Source organism: Arachis hypogaea, chromosome 14 (genome assembly GCF_003086295.3).
Source record: "Arachis hypogaea cultivar Tifrunner chromosome 14, arahy.Tifrunner.gnm2.J5K5, whole genome shotgun sequence".
NCBI classification, from domain to species: domain Eukaryota; kingdom Viridiplantae; phylum Streptophyta; class Magnoliopsida; order Fabales; family Fabaceae; genus Arachis; species Arachis hypogaea.
Window position 1 is genome coordinate 48514118 of NC_092049.1, and position 10024 is coordinate 48524141.

Below are 10024 nucleotides of genomic sequence, written 5' to 3' on the forward strand. Positions count from 1 at the left end.
GAAGACCCAAACCAACATCTCACAAAATTCCTGAGAATTTGTGACACTGTGAAGTCCAATGGAGTCCAGGAAGATGCCTATAAACTGCTCTTGTTCCCATTTTCACTTAGGGACAAGGCAGCTAAGTGGCTGGAATCATTCCCAAGGGGGAGTCTAACCACATGGGATGAGGTGGAAGGCAAGTTTCTGGCACGTTTCTACCCTCCACAAAAGGCCAATAGGCTTCGATCTGAGGTCCAGACTTTTAGACAACAAGATGGTGAAACTCTCTACGAGGCATGGGAGAGATTCAAGGACTTGATAAGGAAATGCCCACCAAACATGTTCCATGATTGGGTGCAATTGCACATCTTCTATGATGGGCTCTCTTATGAATCAAGGAAGGCTGTAGACCATTCATCAGGAGGTTCATTGAACAAGAAAAAGACCGTGGAAGAAGCCATTGAAGTGATCGAGACAGTGGCTGAGAATGAGTACTACTATGCATCAGAAAGGCACAACACTAAGGGAGTCATGGAGCTGAACCATGTCGATACAATTCTAGCCCAAAACAAGGTGTTTGCCAAGCAACTAGCAGAGCTTACCAGGCAATTAGAAACAAAGCAAGTGGCTGCAATACACACACAAGATCAAGAGGAAGTAGGCATTGAAGGAGGTGATTGGGATGAGGTTAACTATGTGGGAAACCAACAAAGGCAATCATATGATCCACACTCCAACACTTACAACCCAGGCTGGAGAAACCACCCAAACTTTGGGTGGGGAAACCAACAAACCCAACCACAAAACCACAAACCTTACAACCACAACCAACAAAACAATTCCACATACCAAAACTCCAACCAAAGATCATACCAAGCCACACAAAACACTTACCCCCAATCATCATATCATGGCCAAAATAATCAACATACCCAACCTAATCCGAACCAACAATTTCAAGATCAATTAAACCGGATGGAAGGAATGATGGCAACCATGAGCCAAGACATAATTGAATTGAAGAGCTTCAGGGATGATGTGAGAACTACCTTAAGAAACCATGGTGAAAAACTCAAAAGGTTGGAATCTCAAGTAGGAGAGCTATCTCAACAGGCACCCAAATCAACTGCAGTGTTCCCTAGTGACACAGAAAAGAATCCTAAGGGGGAACAAAAGAGAGTAAGATGGGAAGAGTGCAAGGCCATCACCATATTGAAGGAAGTCTCAGAAGAAGAAGGAATCAGGTCCTCACAGCAGGAACCAGAAATCTTGAAAGAAGATGTGGAAGAAGTTAAGCAGGAAAGTGGAACTGAGCAAGCCAAGGATCTGCAAAAAGGCATGATGGAAGTATACCAACCAAAAGCACCATTTCCTGAGAGGTTAGGAGGAGGTGAAAAAAGGAAAACCTATTCAAGGTTTCTAGAGACATTTAATTCTCTGCATGTCAATATTCCCTTTCTTGAGATTCTTCATCAAATGCCCACACACATCAAGTATTTAAAGGAATTGTTAAGCAAGAAAAGAGTTTTGAAGGGAGGACAAACGGTAACAATGAACAAAGAATGCAGTGCTCTCATCAAGAAGGACACACTCTCTAAGAAAACGGACCCAGGAAGTTTTCATATCCCTTGCATCATAGGGGAAACAAAAATTGACAGAGGATTCTGTGATCTAGGAGCTAGCATAAATGTGATGCCTCTAACTCTTATGAAGAGGCTACAACTGAACGAGGTGAGATCCACTGATGTAATCATACAACTGGCTGACAAAACTCAGAAGCAAGCTGAAGGGGTAGTTGAAAATGTGCTGGTGAAAGTAGGAGATTATTATTTCCCCACAGACTTTGTCATTGTGGACATGGAGGAAAGCTATTTACACCCTATCATTCTGGGCAGACCATTTCTAGCCACTACTAGAGCGCTCATAAATGTAGAACAAGGAGAACTAATTCTGAGAATACATGATGAACAGCTCATTTTCAAAGTCTTCAAACCTGCATCTGAGCCTGAACCAGAATCTGAAAAGCCTAAAGATGATAGTAGCCATCCGTGTTTGGGGGAAAGTAATCCAGCAGCTGAGACTCTAAAACAGTCATTGGAAGGCAAACAAGAGTTGCAAGAGTTAGAGCCACAAGAATCAGTGGAAACAGATCAGAAGGATCCTCCTGACATAAAGGTCAATGAAGAAATCCTCAAGAGAAAGGGAAGAGTGATAGGGAGATTGCCAAGAGGATGGAGAAACAAGAAAATTCCCACTGAAGGTTTTTCTCCGGGAGATAAAGTGATCTCAAGTCATTATCTGCCAATCCCACCTGGCCTCCAGACCATTCCTTCCCAGCTCCCTCAAGTGTTCACAATCAAGAAAGTTCTTTCTATGGAACATTTAGAGGTCATGAATGAATCAAGAGGGGACGTTTTCATAGTGAGAGGAGAGGACGTCAAGCACTACAATCCACCCTAACAAGGGACAACCGTCAAGCTAGTGACGTTAAAGAAGCGCTTCATGGGAGGCAACCCATTTTTTTTAGTATCCTTAATCTTTAGTGCTTTGCTTTACATCTAATAAAGCATGGTTTCTTATGCATGAACTTGAATCCTCAGGACAACTATTGATTAAGTGCACTAAACCGTGCATGTAAATTACAATTGGTCTCTAAGTTTGGTGTGCCTGATGGCACTCCCAAATCTTACTCAAATTGAATTCCATCTTTCATTCAAGGTGCACAACCAAACATTAAGTTTGGTGTTCTTTTTGAACACAGTTTATGAAAAGCAAGAAGTTCCTCTGGATTTCAAAATTCATGACAAGTATACCATTCACATGTTTTAATGCTTTAGTTTCAATTACTTAGGGTAGTCACTTTGTTTAGAATCAAGGAGCCAAGGTGACTATGATTTATTAGAAATATGCACACTCATTAAGGACAACCAATATGGATTTCATGTCATCAGGAGACTTAACCAAAAACTAAGTTTGGTGTCCAAATAATAAGTGTGCATACATGTAGAAGTCACGGCTATAAGCTCATAAAGACAAGCATTGATTTACATGTGCAAATACTATTCATAATTCACATGGACCGAAAAATGATAGCAAATTTGTTTGTTTGTGCAGGTACAAAAGAAAAAACAAAAATGGAGGAAAAAGACAAAGGGAGGTACGTGCTTGGTCAAAAAGAAAATTCATAAATCTTTGAAACTAACACATGGGAAAAGGAAGTTCTGCAAGAAAAGAAAGCCACATATGCCAACACCAAGATGCCAATGTCTTGGCAATCAAGGAAGCCACTACTTTACAGAATGCAAGATACTCAGTCCAAGCTGACTACAACATCAGTTCGCAAATCAAGCTTAACTACATAGGGGAACATCTACACAAGATGGACCCAGCATTCCCAGCTTATGATGAGTATTTCAAAGGGAGGAAAGAAGGAGAAATAAACAAGGCAATGATCCTTGAAAAAGGAGTGGAAGAAACGATGAAAAAGGCTGGATTCTGGAAAAAGCTCATAAGAAAAGACAAAGGAAGCACAAGTGGTCAAAAAGAGGCAGGAAGCAAGAAGAAGCAGGATCCCAAGAATTAAGAAGAACCAAGCAATAAATAAGAGGTGGTCTCGTTCCTTAATAATCAAATGATAATTGGTGAATTGTCTTTATGAACGTGTTTTCATCATAAGTCATTTAAGTGTTAGGTGGAGTCTTTTTTTTTATGAGTCGTTTTTTTTAGTATGTGTGTTTGTTAATTGCTTTGAATAAAGTGAATGCTTAGATGTTTGGATATAACATCACCTTCTTAAACAAGTGCCTGCCATGCTTGTTCTGTTTCCAAAAATAAGAGAAAAGCTTGAACAAAAGTAACTTGGCTAAATTAGTGACAAATCAAGTAGAATTAAGTGGTGGTATGCATGCTTGACTGTTTAGTCACATCACTAAAATTAGAGTGTAGAATTATCATTTTTTATGTAGAAGTAAAAATTGTCTATGGATCTTGATGAATAAATGTCTTTGGCCATGAAAAAGAAAGAAAAAGGAAAAGAAAAAGCCACGGAAAAAGGCAACCAAAAAGCAAAAAAATTGAGAAAATAAGCTAGGCACCAATGGTTTGAACTTCTGAGACAAATGCCTGTGGTGTTTATGTATTAAGGATATGCTTGGATGACTAGGTTCTGAGGAGTGTTTCAACACTTGGTAACTTGGGTTAACTAACCCGGGATTATCAACCAAAAGTCCATTATCAAGAGCAACCTCAATACAAAACATTTAGTCACACAAAGAGGTGCTGGGCACCAATGTCTCAAGAAGGAATGTGAACTAAAATGCCTAAAGTGGATATGTGTAGTGCACTGATAAGAAAAAGAAAAGGCCAAAGGCTTGTGCAACACATGACACTAAGCAAACAAGGAGCAAAAGAAGCTCTAAGAAAAAGAAAAGAAAAAAACAAAAGAAAAGTGCCAAAGACATAAGAATAACAGGAGGCCATAGCAATTTTTGATGGATGCAATGAAAAAGTGATAATCCTACCTGATAAGTATGAAAAAGTGATGCTGCAACTTTCTGCATAGAACCCTTCTGATGAACTTCAAATGCTTGCTAATATAGCCAATGTAATTACTTTCTGTTCATACTGTCTTCTCAAATAACTCAGGACTTGCTTAGGGACAAGCAAGTATTAAGTTTGGTGTTGTGATGCCAAGGCATCATAGGCTAGTTTCACTAGCATTTTTCTGTTAGTTTTAGTTGTTTTATGCATTTTCTTGAGCTTAAAGTAACCAAAAATGGTTAAATGAAGAACAAAGTAATGAACCATCCAAACAATATGATTTCGATGCAAATTCCATGAGTTTTAGTTATATTACTTAAATGCTATGAATGAAAGATTTCTCATGAAATTTTGCAAGACTTTGATGCAATTGTTTGGATGATTTCAGGGAAGAAGAGGCTAAGCAAGGAAGCAACAAAATCAATAAAGGAAGCTTGAATATCACATGTGGAGTTTAAGTTCCAGTTTAAGCCTAAACTGGAGCTTAAACGCCAAAATCATGAAGGATAAGAAATGCTGGGATTGAAGTTTAACCTCCAGTTTGACCTCAAACTGGAGGTTAAACGCCAGAATGAAAAGCCTCACTTAAGGAGCATTCCACGTTTAACCTCCAGTTTGACCTCAAACTGGAGGTTAAACACCAGAATGAGTATGCCACCCAGGGAGGAGTTCCACGTTTAACCTCCAGTTTGACCTCAAACTGGAGGTTAAACGCCAGAACCAGGAAGAGTACCAGGGGCCATTCCACGTTTAAGCTCCAGTTTGACTCAAACTGGAGCTTAAACGTGTTCGATAGTTTTTTCACTCCAGGGTTGCTCTCTCCATCTCCACGTTTAACCTCCAGTTTGACCCCAAACTGGAGGTTAAACGTGTTCGACACCTCCAGGGCCACCATTCCAAGCTTCCACGTTTAACCTCCAGACCTCAAACTGGAGGTTAAACGTGTTCGACCTCCAGGGCTGCCCTTCCTATCTCCACGTTTAAGCTTCAGTTTAACCTTAAACTGAAGCTTAAACGTGTTCGACTACATGACTCTCCAGGGCTACCTTCTTCCATTTCCACGTTTAAGCTTCAGTTTAACCTTAACTGAAGCTTAAACGTGCTTCTACAAATGGCATCACTGGAAGTGTCTGGCGTTTAAGTTGCAGTTTAAGCTTAAACTACAACTTAAACGCCACTCTTGAAAAAAGGTTTCTGGGCCAAAAATATTGTGATTTAAGTTAGTCTTTGAGCACAATTATTAACTTAAACTTACTTTGGTATGAAACCCAATTGAATATCATGGTTTATGGGATTGGGCCTGAGGGATTGATGAGTTTGAAATCTCATTTATTGAGTCATGTGCCATTATTTGATTATCACTAAGTTGGCTCAATAAATGTTACAGGATTTGGATCAACAACCTCATCAAGATTATGGATCATAAACCCAAGACAAAAGGAAAGCAAGGAGAGGCCTCAAAGCCCAAGAAGCACAACTGAAGCTCAATATAGAAAGTGTATAAATAGGATAGAAGTTAAGTTAGAAGGGACTTTTACATTCATTTTTAGCTAGTTTCTTTTTCTTTGTAATTGAATTCAGAGCTATGATTCACTAAACCCCCTTTCATTGGGTTAGGGAGCTCTATTGTAATTCAATGAATCAATAATAGTTTATCTTCTTCTTCAATCTTTTCTCTTGAATTTTGTTAGAAAGCTTCTCGATTTAATTCCATTGAGTAGTTGTCTTGGGAAAGAGACTACTCATACTTGGAATCCTTCGGAGCCTTGGGAAAGGAATGGAGGATTCATGCTAGAGAAGCTTTCTCACAGTGGATTGGATTGGGGTTTGGATGGATATTGTGACATGTAATCCTACCAAATTGTGGTTCATGAAATTGTGTGGTATAATCAGTGATCAAGCATCATCTCTTCTTATGAACATTTAAACCAAGGGATTGGGAATTTGTTTGTTTTTAGAGAGCATTGGTGAGCCAAGGAATTGGGATCCAATCATATAAGATTGCCAAGCAAAATTCAATGAATGCATTGGTTGAGGAAGAGATTTACATGTTTTGATTCGGAGATTTCAATATCTCCTAAACCCAATGAATTCCCCATTTCTGATTTCCACTTTCTCTTTACATTCTGCAATTCAATTCTTGCAATCATCCCCATTCCCTTTTAATTTCAGCAATTTACATTTTGCTCTTTAATTCATGCAATTTAAGATTCAGCCATTTAATTTTCTTGTCATTTACTTTTCCCGCCAATTTTACATTCCGCAATTCTCATCTCAAATCTTGATTCCGCTCAACTAGAACACACTTCTAATCCGAATTGCTCACTCAACCAATCCTTGTGGGATTCGACCTCACTCTATTGTGAGTTTTTACTTGACGACGATAACCGGTGCACTTGCCGGAAGGAATTTTGCCGATCGTGCAATTTCCTAAATCGTAGCATAACACGTTTATGCGCATCATAATGGCATCAACTTTGAAGAAGGAGCAGCGTTATTGGCAAAAGTCAGTGCCAATAATGCTAGTGAAGGTGTAAGAAGACCCACGTTAGTCTCCACGTTAGTTACATTAATGTGGGAACTAACGTGGAAGGAAAGGGAGATGCCAACGTTAGTGGAAAAGGTGATCTCCACTAACGTTTGCGAAGCAAAAAGACCCACGTTAGCTTCCACGTTAACTACATTAACGTGAGAACTAACGTAGAAGGAAAGGGAGATGCCAAAGTTAGTGGAAAAGGTGATCTCCACTAACGTTTGTGAAGCAAAAAGACCCACGTTAGCTTCCACGTTAACTACATTAACGTGGTAGTTAACGTGGGCAAAAGTCTCACCCAGCAGCCTGACCATGCCTTCTTCAAACAAGAATAACTTGGGCCACAAAGCTCCAAATGAAATTATTCCAGTGGCATTGGAAAGTAGGATTCTAGAGCTTTCCAAGCATATATGGAACTACATGGTGGACACTGAATTTGAGGGAGAAAACCTGCCTTGAAAGTGCAAAGATGAACATGGTATCAACCTGTAGTAAGGCCAGCTGACCTCTTCACATTCCAAGAAGTGCAACTCGAGCTGTAGAGCTCCAAATGATGCGCTTCCAAAGGCTTTGGAAAGTAGACATCCAGGGCTTTCCAAAAATATATAATAGTATGGGGTGGGCATTAAGTTTGAGCTCCAAAACCTGGCAATTTTCGGCCCTGATCGCGGACGTTATTGGCACTCACGTTTGCCAATAACGCCAGCCACTATGCCAGCAACCCTGTCCCCTTCAAAAGAGCATAACTTGAGTTACAGAGGTCCAATTGAGATGATTCCAGTTGCGTTAGAAAGCTGACATTTAGAACTTTCCAATGATATATAATACCCTATAATGGGCATGAAATTGGAGCACAAACCAGAGGCATCTTTTAAGCCCCAAAAACACTAACTGGGTAGCAAGTGTGACGTTAGCCACACTAACTTCAGCACTAACGCCACACTTGTAGCGTTAGTGTGGCTAACGTTAGCACTGACATTCGCACCTGGACCTCAACTTGATTCTCTTTCAAGGACCATCCAACCTCAAGGAAGCAAGCCCACAAGTGTCAACCAATCAAGGCCACAAGAAGAATCTAGAATAGGAATTCTCATTTAATTGTAATTTGCTTTTAATTTCATTTTGTAATTTAGGAGATCCTATATAAGGGCCTTAGCTTTTACATTCAGGGGGGGCGGACATTCTGGAATTGGGGGATTGAAGAGGGGTCTTCGGACTCCCTCCTCTCACACACTTTTCCTTCTCTTTCTTTTCTTTGTAATTTTCATTTATGAGCTTTGAAGTTTTATTTTCAGTTTTAATCTTCGTCTTAACTTTTCTGCACCTTCTTTCTTTTCTATTTTGGTAGAGCAATGATCAACTAACTCTTTTCATTGGGTTAGGGAGCTCTGTTGTAATTTGATGGATCAATATTAGTTTTCATTATTCTTCTTCTATATTTTCTCTTGAATTTACTAGAAAGCTTTCAATCTTCATCCAATTGGGTAGTTATCTTGGAAAAGAAACTATTCATACTTGGATCTCTTCTGAACCTTGGAAGAGGAATGAAGAGATCATGCTAGAAATGCTTTTTCATGTTGGACTAAATTGGGGTTGGATGGGTATGTGACTATAACCCTACCAAGGAATTGACCATACTTCATCTCTTCTCATGAGAATTTGACCAAGGAATTGGCTATTGATCAAGATTTGAGAGATTGAATTACCAAGAAATTAGAATTCGATCACTTAAGATTGCCAAGGAGATCAATGAATGCATTGATTGAGGGAGAGATGAAAATGAACTTGATCCGGAGGATTGCAATATCTCTTGATCCCAATGTTCATTTTATTTTTAGTTCTTACATTTACTTTTCTTGCCATTTTACTTTTCCGCACTTTATCTCTTTCTCTACTTTCGTGCTATTTACTTTTCCTGTTGCTCATCACTCCTTAATGATTCGTCTAACTAAAATAATCAATTAACCATTAATTGCTTAATTCGTTAATCTCTGTGGGATTCGACCTCACTCTATTGTGAGTTATTACTTGACGACAATTCGGTATACTTGCCGAAGGAAAATTGTTGAGAGACAAGTTTCCGTGCTATCAAGTTTATGGCACCGTTGCCGGGGATTGATTTTGAATCAACAATGATTAAATTGGAGGATAACAAGATTGAGCATTTTTATTTTGTTTGATTTAAATTTCTGTTGAGTTAATTCGCTTTCAGTTTTAGTTAATTTCTTCCCTTCCCCCTACTTTTTCATTTATTTTTTTAGTTATTTACAATTCAGTTCACTAACCCACTAACTGTTTGATATATTGCATCACTCACACTAACAGTAACTCTAATAGAATACTTTCTGCATCTATTTTCCTTGCTTGTACCTTGTTAGTTGTATGACAGGGAGGAGAAGCGGGGCTTCAACTTCCTTTGATTCTGAACCTGAGAGGAGCTTCCTTAGATTAAGGAGGGAAACAAGAGGAAAAAGAGTAGTGGGTGCTGAGGAAGAGGAAGAGTACTTTGAACTAGACATGGAGGAGAATATGGAGAACATTCATGAAGAAGAGGCTCACAACCATGGCAGAGAAGGTCTAGCAAATCATGCTGGGTAAGAGAGAAGAGTTCTAGGCTCCTACATCAACCCAAACCCAGGAAACTGTGGGAGTAGCATTCAAAAGCCAACCATACATGCCAACAACTTTGAACTAAAATCACAGCTCATCACCCTTGTTCAGAACAACTGTTCATTCGGAGGAGGCATCCAAGAAGACCCCAATCAACATCTAACCACCTTCCTGAGGATATGCGATACTGTGAAGTGTAATGGTGTTCATCCTGACACCTATAGACAACTTTTGTTCCCTTTCTCACTTAAGGATAAGGCATCTAAATGGCTGGAATCCTTCCCTAAGGAGAGTTTGACAACCTGGGAAGATGTGGTGAAAAAATTTTTAGCTAGATTCTATCCTCCTCAAAGAATCAAC

At 39.4% G+C, this 10024-nt stretch overlaps 1 non-coding gene across 1 annotated transcript; it reads right to left on the minus strand.

Annotated features, from left to right (window-relative positions):
* Positions 1 to 219: 219 nt before the first annotated feature.
* LOC112746451 (small nucleolar RNA R71) lies at positions 220 to 323 on the minus strand. The gene has a single exon (XR_003174334.1). It is a non-coding gene; the product is annotated as a small nucleolar RNA R71 (small nucleolar RNA).
* Between the last annotated feature and the right edge of the window lie 9701 nt (positions 324 to 10024).